This window comes from Xenopus tropicalis, chromosome 6, assembly GCF_000004195.4.
Source record: "Xenopus tropicalis strain Nigerian chromosome 6, UCB_Xtro_10.0, whole genome shotgun sequence".
NCBI lineage: Eukaryota > Metazoa > Chordata > Amphibia > Anura > Pipidae > Xenopus > Xenopus tropicalis.
Genome location: NC_030682.2, coordinates 53,759,947 through 53,770,665, shown reverse-complemented (window position 1 = coordinate 53,770,665; position 10,719 = coordinate 53,759,947).

The window sequence follows — 10,719 nt, the reverse complement described above, 5'->3', positions numbered from 1 at the left end:
TATTTTTTTTGTCAGATTCCACATGTGCAAAATAATCTCCCTTGCAAGAGAAAACAGTGTAACATAGAATTTGATATATACGGTATCGACATGGACTATAACAATATGCGTGGGTTGAGCGACAGGGTAATTGGTTGTTTCACGCTTAGGTGTGCCCTATTACCATAAGTGTGTTGTGGTGGAAATCTGAACTATTAAATCAAAACAAGATAAAGAATATAATACAAAACTTTTAATAAAACCAGTATAAATTATCTACATTTGAGTTCACCAGTTCTGGACAAAGTTATTTAAGAGGATACCTGATTTCTGTTACATTATGGATCCTGGGAGGCAGCGGTAATTTGTTTCATCCTATTGTTTCATCCAGCCATTGTGGCATGTAGTAGGGGGTCGGTACCTCTGAGACTCTCTTGATCATACCAACCTGATCAGATTTTTCGACATGTGGTCCACCTACATCTTGAGCCTCTCCCTAGACAGCTGACAGTTGATACATTTAAATATACAACCTGTATATTTAAATGTATCAACTGTCAGCTGTCTAGGGAGAGGCTCAAGATGTAGGTGGACCACATGTCGAAAAATCTATGTGTTTGGGTTGCTCTATTGATTGACGCCTAGAGCTAATCCATGTGGAAAAGGAACTGTAGTTTGTTTTTGACAAGGTTTATGGATGGCGGTGTAGCCACTCCTGAAGAATGGCTTTCCTGGTGGGTGTTGACTCCTTTCCATATATGATTTAGGGGGTTGGAGAGGTCTTGTTCTGTTAGTTGTCGCAAAACCTCTCATGCATAATGGGTGGCTTGCATAAAGTAGAAGTGTTGGGTTTGAAGGAAGGGGAATTTGGCAGTCGCTTCTGTGAATGTCATGAGGTAGAGTTTTCTATTGAGTATGTCTCTAATGCAATGGAGTCCTTCTTGTTTCCATTTTGTAAAAGTCATTAGGCCACTATGGAAATGTTTGTGTAAGCTTTAAATGGTATCAGTACTCAGTACTGCCCCCTGCATTGTTCACACCTCAGATTCAGGCTGTAAACCCCTGTTTTGTGTAAAGATGTAATCTCTTGTACTGTTCACACCTTTAGTGCATCCACTGATCACAACTCAGGCTCAGACTGTAAGCCTCTGCATTGTTCACCTGTTCACACCTCAGAGCATCGTGTCATTGTATGTACTGCCTGCCCTATGCTGCCTGTTCCCTGTTTCCCCTCTACAGATTCTCTGATGGCAGAGATTGCACACCATGACCAAGTGTCATCTGACAGGTTTGTAAAGAATGCCCACACCTCTGAAATGTTGGTTACAACCACACTTGCTTTGGTGTGCTCAGGATGCGGGCCTGTTGGTCCCTCGACATACAACCAGTGCCCCTGGAACAAGGTGCAGGTCTGTCCCGCTACCTGCCCCTCCTATCTGTGGTAGGGCAGCTTACTTGTCTCTGCACGGCTGGTTCATCCTCATTAACAACACACTTTTCCCTATGAACTGTTGCTGCTGTCATTGTGCTAAGGCAGTAACCTGGGCCTGTCCCTGTCATCATCATCCTCCCCTAGATCAGGCCCTATATCACAAGCCCAGCATGCTGGTCTTGGTCTAGCCGGCTGCCCTGCCATTTGGGTACCCTGACGGAATTCCCTACTGGTGCTGTGTTGTGGCATGCTGCATTCTTCTCCTCCTCTGACAGTAAAGGTTACCAGAGGTGGATTTTTGCTGTCCCTGGTAACTGACCTTCTTCAGAGCTATTAAGTCATCTCCTATTGTGCACTAGTGTCAAAGGTATTAACACTATTCTTTACTATCAGAGCAGGCTTTTTCTGATCAACAGCAAATTAGAAATTATTTTCACAATAGCAGGGGATTGTCACATAAGAGGTTGAGCAGCTGTGTTCATTTCAAGCACTTCCCATACTTCCAACTATACTGTTCAGTTATTTTAGATACTGCTATAATTTTTATAGTTAGCAAAATTCATCATCAAGATTCTAAATACCAGAAAAAAATCCAAATTTAACATTTAATTTAAACAAAGCCAAAACACAACCACCCAAAGGCACAGTCTTCCCCAGTTCATTTGCTGTGACTTCACAGATGCACTATTACTTCCCATTTTTTCATAGTTCTTGACTGTTCTCATCTATTTGAGAAAGGATAGATTAAACCCACATGTCTGTAACATTGTTTTCTTCCATGGTGTCCAAAAACACAAGATTTTTTTTCTATGCAGCCCACCCTTGGGCTTCTTTGATATGAAAATAAATTATATAATTGCTTTTAAAAATGATTCTTTGTTCATATTCCTTAATAAAAGAATATATTTTTGCTTACAATAGGTTCTGGCCATGGTGTACAGGTCAGTATATAAGAATTTATTTTTTTCCTTATTAGCAGACTGTTTGAAAAAAATGGCTCAGTGCCTAATAATCAAGCACAAAGTTGGAAAAAATGAGAATACAGATTGGGGCACTGCTGAACTGACAATAGTGATGTGACGTGCCAGTCTAAAATCCGCAACTCAGGGGGTTTGGGCTGACATCAACTAATTTTGTGGGTGGGTTTGGACCAAACTTCTCCTTCCACCCATGGGGTATTCTGATGTTGTTGCCTGATGCTGTGTGTGTAAAACACAGAGTAAAATCAATAGTTTCTGACTGCAGAATGTCTACACAAGGACATGCCAAGATAAATGTAGATAATCACATTTTTCCTTGTCAGAGAACCTAGATTACTTGAATTAGAATTGAGTCTTGGTTAAAACCCACTTGTAAATCTCTAAATTATCTAGAAGTAAGAAAAAATCTGATTTTACCTCATAATTGCTTAGTAAATATGCCCCTAAGTTTAACCTTTTCGATGCCAAAAAGGAAATTGCTGTTGCATCTGAGTGGTGAAAATCCCTTACATGTCCCTGTGAGTAATGTGTCAATAGCTGCATCAGACTTTCATCTAAAGAATTGGCTGCACACTTTATTTATTTTGACAGCAAATGCTAGAAGTACCAGCGACTGATTTAAAATATTCAGCCAAACTCATACCTCCCAACATTTGAAAAATGAAGAGAGGGACAAAAAGATTTGGCGAGCGCAGCGCGGCAATTTTTTTGACCACGCCCCCTTTTGTGGTCACGCCCCAATTACCACACCCCATTTTAAAAAAAATACCCCTTTTATATAGATCAAATGGCGGGAGCAGACGAAAATGTGCTATACCCTCATACTGAACGACCTAAGGAAAACAATATAGCAACTCCTACATATAAATACAAATATAGAGAGAAGGCAGTCAGTTATAAGTGAGTTCTAACTATGTACCAGTTTTTCCCCCCCATACACAGTAGCCCCCAATACACAGTGCCCCTATACACAGTAGCCCCCACATACACAGTAGCCCCCACATACACAGTAGCCCGCCCCATACACAGTAGCCCGCCCCATACACAGTAGCCCGCCCCATACACAGTAGCCCGCCCCATACACAGTAGCCCGCCCCATACACAGTAGCCCCCCCATACACAGTAGCCCCCCATACACAGTAGCCCCCCATACACAGTAGCCCCCCCATACACAGTAGCCCCCAATACACAGTACCCCCATACACAGTACCATCCAATACACAGTAGCCCCCAATACACAGTAGTCTCCCATACACAGTACCCCCCATACACAGTGCCCCCTATACACAGTGCCCCCTATACACAGTAGCCCCCTATACACAGTAGCTCCCAATACACAGTGCCCCTATACACAGTAGCCCCCAATACACAGTGCCCCAATACACAGTAGCCCCCCAATACACAGTACCATCCAATACACAGTAGTCCCCAATACACAGTAGCCCCCCAATACACAGTACCATCCAATACACAGTAGCCCCCAATACACAGTAGTCTCCCATACACAGTGCCCCCTATACACAGTAGCCCCCTATACACAGTGTCCCCCTTTACACAGTAGCCCCCAATACACAGTGCCCCCCAATACACAGTGTCCCCCAATACACAGTGTCCCCCTATCACAGTGCCCCCCTATCACAGTACCTCCCATAGGCGCTCCGCCTTCGTTATGCCTCTCCTTGCGCTGCGCGAAGTCTCTTTTATAAGGTTGCGCCCGTGCGTAATGACGTCACACCCACAGGCGCAACCTTATAAAAGGGACTGTCGCGCAGCGCAAGGAGAGGCATAACGAAGCAGCCGACGAAGCGTGAACATCCGGCACAGCAAGCGCATCCCGCTGTGCCGGATAGTTCCATGAATGTTCCGCAATGCGGGACATTCATGGAACTATCCGGGACAGCGGGATGCGCCATAAAAAGCGGGACTGTCCTGCGAAAAGCGGGACAGTTGGGGGGTATGCAAACTGCAAGCAATTCATGTCAGAACTGTTACATCACCCACAATTGTATCAGGTGCAACAAAAAAACAAACTGTCCTGTTTATACACAATGCGGGGTAGGGTAAGTTCAGTTGATGAATACAAGGTCCTGGCAAAAAAAGCATTTTACCACCATCTCAAGCACATTGGCCTTTCTTTGCACTTTGCACACTGCATTCAGTTAGATTGTTACCAAACTATCTTTGCTTTAGTATTGATATACCTCCTTCCAGCTCCAGAATTTGTATCTGACAGTTTAAAACTAGAAAGGGAAGTTTGAGAACAAACTTCATGTTGGTTTGAATTAATGAAATCTGATCTGTTGTTGGCTCCTCCCACTTTTTCTAACCTTGGATCACAGTTATATAGTAAAAACCACTGTGCAAAGTTTGGGGACCCTGGTTTTAATAGTGTCTGAATGGCAACAATTTAAATTTCCCCACTGAAAGTCAACAAGTGACACCCGGTTGATGGCTCCGCCCACTTTTTCTAACCTGGAACTGCAGTTACCCAGTGACTAACTCTGCAAAGTTTAGGGACTCTAGGATTAATAGCTAAAGAATGGTAGCGGTTTAAATTTAAACCAATAAAAGTCAATAGGCAAATTGTGATTGGTGGTTGGTGGCTCCGCCCACTTTTTCTAATCTTGAGTCGAAGTCACCCAGTGACAAACAGTTGGCACCAATCAAATTGTGATTAGCTGTTGTTGGCCCCACCCACTTTTTCTAACTTTGAATGGCAAATACCCAGTGACTAACTTTGGAAAGTATAACAACCCTGGAATTAATACTTAAAAAATGGCATCCGTTTAAATATAAACCAATGAAATTTAATGGATGGAAATGGATTAGCTGTTTGTGGCTCCACCCACTTTTCCTAACCCTAAATATGTAGTCAGCCAGTGACTGACTGTGCAAAGTTTGGGAACCCTGACATAAATAGTGTGAGAAAGGCAGAATTTTAAATTTCAACCAAAAAAATTCAATAGGTGAAGTCTGATTGGCTGTTGGTGGCTCCACCCCTACTTTAAAACCTAAAAATGCAGTTCCCTAGTGACCCTGGTGTTAATACTGTGAGAATGGCAGCAGGATGAATTTTCCCATTAAAAATCAATAGTTAAAAGCGGCTGTTGGGGCTCCACTCTGAACAGCAACAGTTAAACATAACTGTTAAATGTACGGAGTCTTTAGGTGAAATCTGATTGGCTGTTGTTGGCCCAACCCACTTTTCTAAACTTGGAACGTAGTTACCCAGTGACAAACTGTGCAAAGTTTGGGGACCCTGACATTAAACATGTGAGAATGGCAGCAGTTAAAATTTCCCCATTGAAAACAATGAAAGAAATGTGATTGGCTTTTGGTGGCCCCGCCCACTTTTTGTAACCTTGAGTACGTAGTCACCCAACTGACAAACTGTGCAAAGTTTGGAAAACCCTGGCATCAAACCAATAAAATGCAATAGGTGAAATCTGATTGGCTGTTGGTGGCTCCGCCCACTTTTCAAAACTAAAACTGCAATCCCCTAATGACCAACTGTGAAAAGTTTGGGGGCCCTGGTGTTAGTACTGTGAGAATGGCAGCAGGTTGAATTTCCCCATTGAAAGTCAATAGGTAAAAACTCTGATTGGCTGTTGGTGGCTCCACCCACTTTTTCTAACCTTGAACCGCAGTAACCTGGTGCCTAAACCTGCAAAGTTTGGGGACCCTGGTGTTAATACTGGTAGAATGGAATCAGGTTGAATTTCTGCCAAGTCAATAGGTAAAATCTGATTGGTTGTTCACAGTTCTGTCCACTTTTGAGCATCCAACAATCATTATATTTTCATTCAGGCTGAGCCCATGACTGTGTGATTCAAGTTTGGGGAGTGAAGCCTCAAAGCTGTAAGATTGGCAGCAGTTTCAATTTCCCCATTGAAGTCAATGGATGAAATTGGATTGGCTGTTGTTGCCCCTCCCACTTTGGGTCATCCAACAATTGTCACATAATTATGTTATTCAAGTTTGGGGGGTGCAGCTTCAAAGCTGTAAGAGTGGCAGCAGTTTGAAAATCTTCCCTGTCAAAGTCAATGGGAAAATTGGGGGGTTCCAAAAAGATGGGGGGCGCAATCGCTTAGAAAAGCACAAGCAACATGCTCCGCTATAGGGCGAAGAAGTGTGGAGAGTTTGGGTGTTGTACCCCTAAAACTGTAGGAGGAGTAGCGTTTAGAAAATGGGGGGCGCTAAGAAGAAAAAGCAGAAGAATAAGCTGAAGTGGAAGAACAGTAGGTGGGTTTTTCAACCCGACATAATTACCAGAGGGACATTTAAAAAAATAAGGAAACCCACAAATGTGTAACCCACTGTCTACCATGACCCTAACCTTAACCCTTGCCCTAACCTTAACCCTTGCCCTAACCCTAACCTTAACCCTTGCCCTAACCCTAACCCTTGCCCTAACCCTAACCTTAACCCTTGCCCTAACCTTAACCCTTGCCCTAACCCTAACCCTAACCCTTGCCCTAACCCTAACCCTAACCTTAACCCTTGCCCTAACCCTAACCCCTGCCCTAACCCTAACCCTTGTCCTAACCCTTGCCCTAACCCTAACCCTTGCCCTAACCCTAACCCCTGCCCTAACCCTAACCCTTGCCCTAACCCTAACCCTTGCCCTAACCCTTGCCCTAACCCTTGCCCTAACCCTAACCCCTGCCCTAACCCTTGCCCTAACCCCTGCCCTAACCCTAACCCTTGCCCTAACCCTAACCCTTGCCCTAACCCTTGCCCTAACCCTTGCCCTAACCCTAACCCCTGCCCTAACCCTTGCCCTAACCCCTGCCCTAACCCTAACCCTTGCCCTAACCCTAACCCTTGCCCTAACCCTAACCCCTGCCCTAACCCTTGCCCTAACCCTAACCCTTGCCCTAACCCTAACACCTGCCCTAACCCTTGCCCTAACCCTTGCCCTAACCCTTGCCCTAACCCTAACCCCTGCCCTAACCCTTGCCCTAACCCTAACCCTTGCCCTAACCCTAACCCTTGCCCTAACCCTAACCCCTGCCCTAACCCTTGCCCTAACCCTAACCCTTGCCCTAACCCTTGCCCTAACCCTTGCCCTAACCCTTGCCCTAACCCTTGCCCTAACCCTTGCCCTAACCCTTGCCCTTGCCAAACACCACATCTATTTTGCACAAAATTGCTTACTTTTATTACAGTAACCCTGATAACTGTGGCTGCCATATTACTTCTGCCGACATCATTGATTTCTCAGTTTGATAAGTGCATATAGCCTCTGTTTAATACTGACTAATAACAGATTGCCCATTTCTACCTCCTTCTGCCGATTCAGTGCTGAAGGGAGATTTTGGTCAGGGGCCTTCTATGGCTCCCGATCAAAATTTTCAAACTGGTCCGATCGGCGAGTCGTCCGATATCAGCAGCTTCCTGCGATATCGGTCGACTCGCCGACATACCATACACGCACCGAATATCGTACGAAACGAGGTTTTGTACGATATTATCGGTGCGTGTATGGCCACCTTAAGGGAGATGTTGCAAAACCTTTTATCAGATCGTATGCTATTAATGCTTCTCAAATTCCAGCACACCTAATAAAAGAATTTCAGACAAGAGGGAGCATAGATGGCCTCAAAGCCAAAAGATAACTTTATAAATGAAGGTATTTTTATATAGTTAATTTGAATACATATTATAAGATTTGCATGTCAAAAATGGGCAAAAAAGCTCTGTACTGACCACATGCTTGTCCGGGATGGCGTATGAAATCCTTGGGGAAGTAAAAGAAGATGCCGGCAGCTGCTTATAAAAAACAGCTGGTACATGTTTTCATTTCAAAGTCTAAAAATGTATGCACATACAGAGCAATGCAAATGATTCAATATAAAATATATCTTTAGACATGATCTGCTAGATATGAGGATTTCTCTGTCACATGGTACTTGCAAGAAAAGAGAAAATGACATCAAATCAGAACGTGTCACTGTTTTGGAATCCTCTTAAACCCTGTCACAATCTTCTCACAAACACTGCCTCCTGATTGGTACTGGTAATCCCAAATATATACAGTTATCTTAATTCCATTATTTCTTGTATTAGTTATTTTTATCCTTTATTTAAGCAGCTCTTTACAGATCAGTTCATCAGATCAGTTCAATCTTCCTTTTGACATAAGCTCATTGGGCTAATATAAATAGGTGCATAAACACTATCTCAACTGCCACATATAAATGTCCATTTCTTTTACGTATACATACCAGAGTCCATAAAAAGTCATGATTGTCAATATCTGTCCTCTTTAGGATCAGCAACACAAAATACCCACTTAAGGCAGACTTGGGCACCACTGGCTCCCCATCCGGCAGAAAATCAAACCACCCCAATCGACATCTGCCAACTTTAGACCAGATATCGGTCGGTAGGCTCATTGGGGTCCCCATACATGGGCAGATAAGCTGTCCAATTGGTATAAAGGACCCCAATCAGTAGCTAAAATCTGCCTGAGCAAGGTCATCTTAAAGGAACATTTCAGTGTAAAAATTAAACTGGATAAAATAGACTGCGCAAAATAAAAAATATTTCTAATATATTTAGTTGGCAAAAATGTAATCTATAAAGGCTGGAGATGTGTGACATATTGGCCAGATCAGTAACTTTGGGGGGGCACATAGGACATAACTGTCAGTTTGCATGTGAATCTGACCTGCATGCTCACAAACTAACTGAACAGTTATGTCCCATGTGGCCCCCCTAAATTCCCTGAATACGAGGTTAGAGAGCTGAAAGCAGGAAGTAGTAGGCATTCGCTCACTCCAGCCTTTATAGATTACATTTGTGCACAGTCTATCCATTTTACCCAGTTTCATTTTACACTAAACTGTTCCTTTAAGTCAGTGTAACAGTGTAATGCAACCCTTCCCTTATCTTATGCCATTGTGAGGTAATACTGTAGATATTATATATTCACTTTAATAATGTTGTGTAGTCCTTAGTAATGTATTGTAACGCACTGTTGATTTGATTTCCTTTGCATTTATTATGTTTTGCAAAAAAGGAAATTCCAAAGAAAAGTATCAGTGACAAAACAGCCCGTGTCCCATCTCTTTTGTCCAAATAGTCTGTGGCAGTAAACTGAAAGTGGACCAACAAATATTATTAGTGTCAATATAAAATTTACAAAAGCCTTTAACCCTTTAAGTGCCACCCAATGTAGAATCTACGTTCTGTATATAAAAGTACCTAAGTGCCACAGAACGTAGTTTCTATGTTGTGTAGCACTTCCGGGTTTTAGAGCAGAAAAACAGCTTTTAAAGCCACTTCTTGCTCCATGCTCATTCCCCAGCCCCTAGGCAAGAGCAGAGGCAGGAAACGAGTGGCCCCTGGGGCGCAATTGCTCAGAGGCCCCATAGAAAAAGGCAGGCACGTAGATTCTACTGCTCTCCCCTCCTGCGTGCCCACTCGCTGGATCCTCTACTGAAGACGGCTCCTGGGTCCTTCCTGTGATCTTCAGCCAAGTTAGTGCCACATACATACACACACAGTTATTACACTAATACACACACATACATTTTGGGGGGTTGGGGGGGTTTCACACCTTGACAACACTTATAGCACTCACTAAACCCACATTTTGCCTAGTGTACACACACACTTATGCAATTTTGTGGAATTTTTTTTTTAACGCATCATTTTTTTTCTTGCTTGAAAAAAAGTTTTATTGCCATTGCGGATAGTGTATTCACTAACAGCACTGTGCAATACCCTTTGTGTATTTTTATTACATTTTCTGTGATTTTGGTGCATTTTTAGTCACTTTATTGCATTTTTAGCCATTTTATTGCATTTTCAGTTATGCATAGGTGCCGTTTGCTTGACTTTGTCTGTGAGACTAATTTGCCTAAGCCAAAATTCTCAAACTGTGATTCTGACTGCAGATATCACAAGGCAAAAATAAAACCCATTGATTTTAGGTTTTTTTTGGGGGGGGTTTTAGCGATTTTATTGCATTTCACATTGTTATTTGTTACTTTGCTCCTTACCTATCCCTGAATCTCTCCGTAGGGAGCGCTCACCCACTCTCTTTAAGATTAAACTCAGCTGTTACCTTCTGGAGCACTAAAACATTATTTTGCCTAGTCCTGCACTTAAGGGCAAATGCCCATACCTGGTGCACTCTTACCTTCCAGTTTGTGCCTGTATGTTACCCAACCACTTAGACTGTAAGCTCTACGGGGCAGGGACCTCCTTCCTCCTTACCACATGACACTTATTCCCTGTGTATTTATACTTATTTATTGTATTTATTATAGCACTTGTCCTCCCTGTGAGTAATTCTGTATATTGCAAGATTGTACAGCG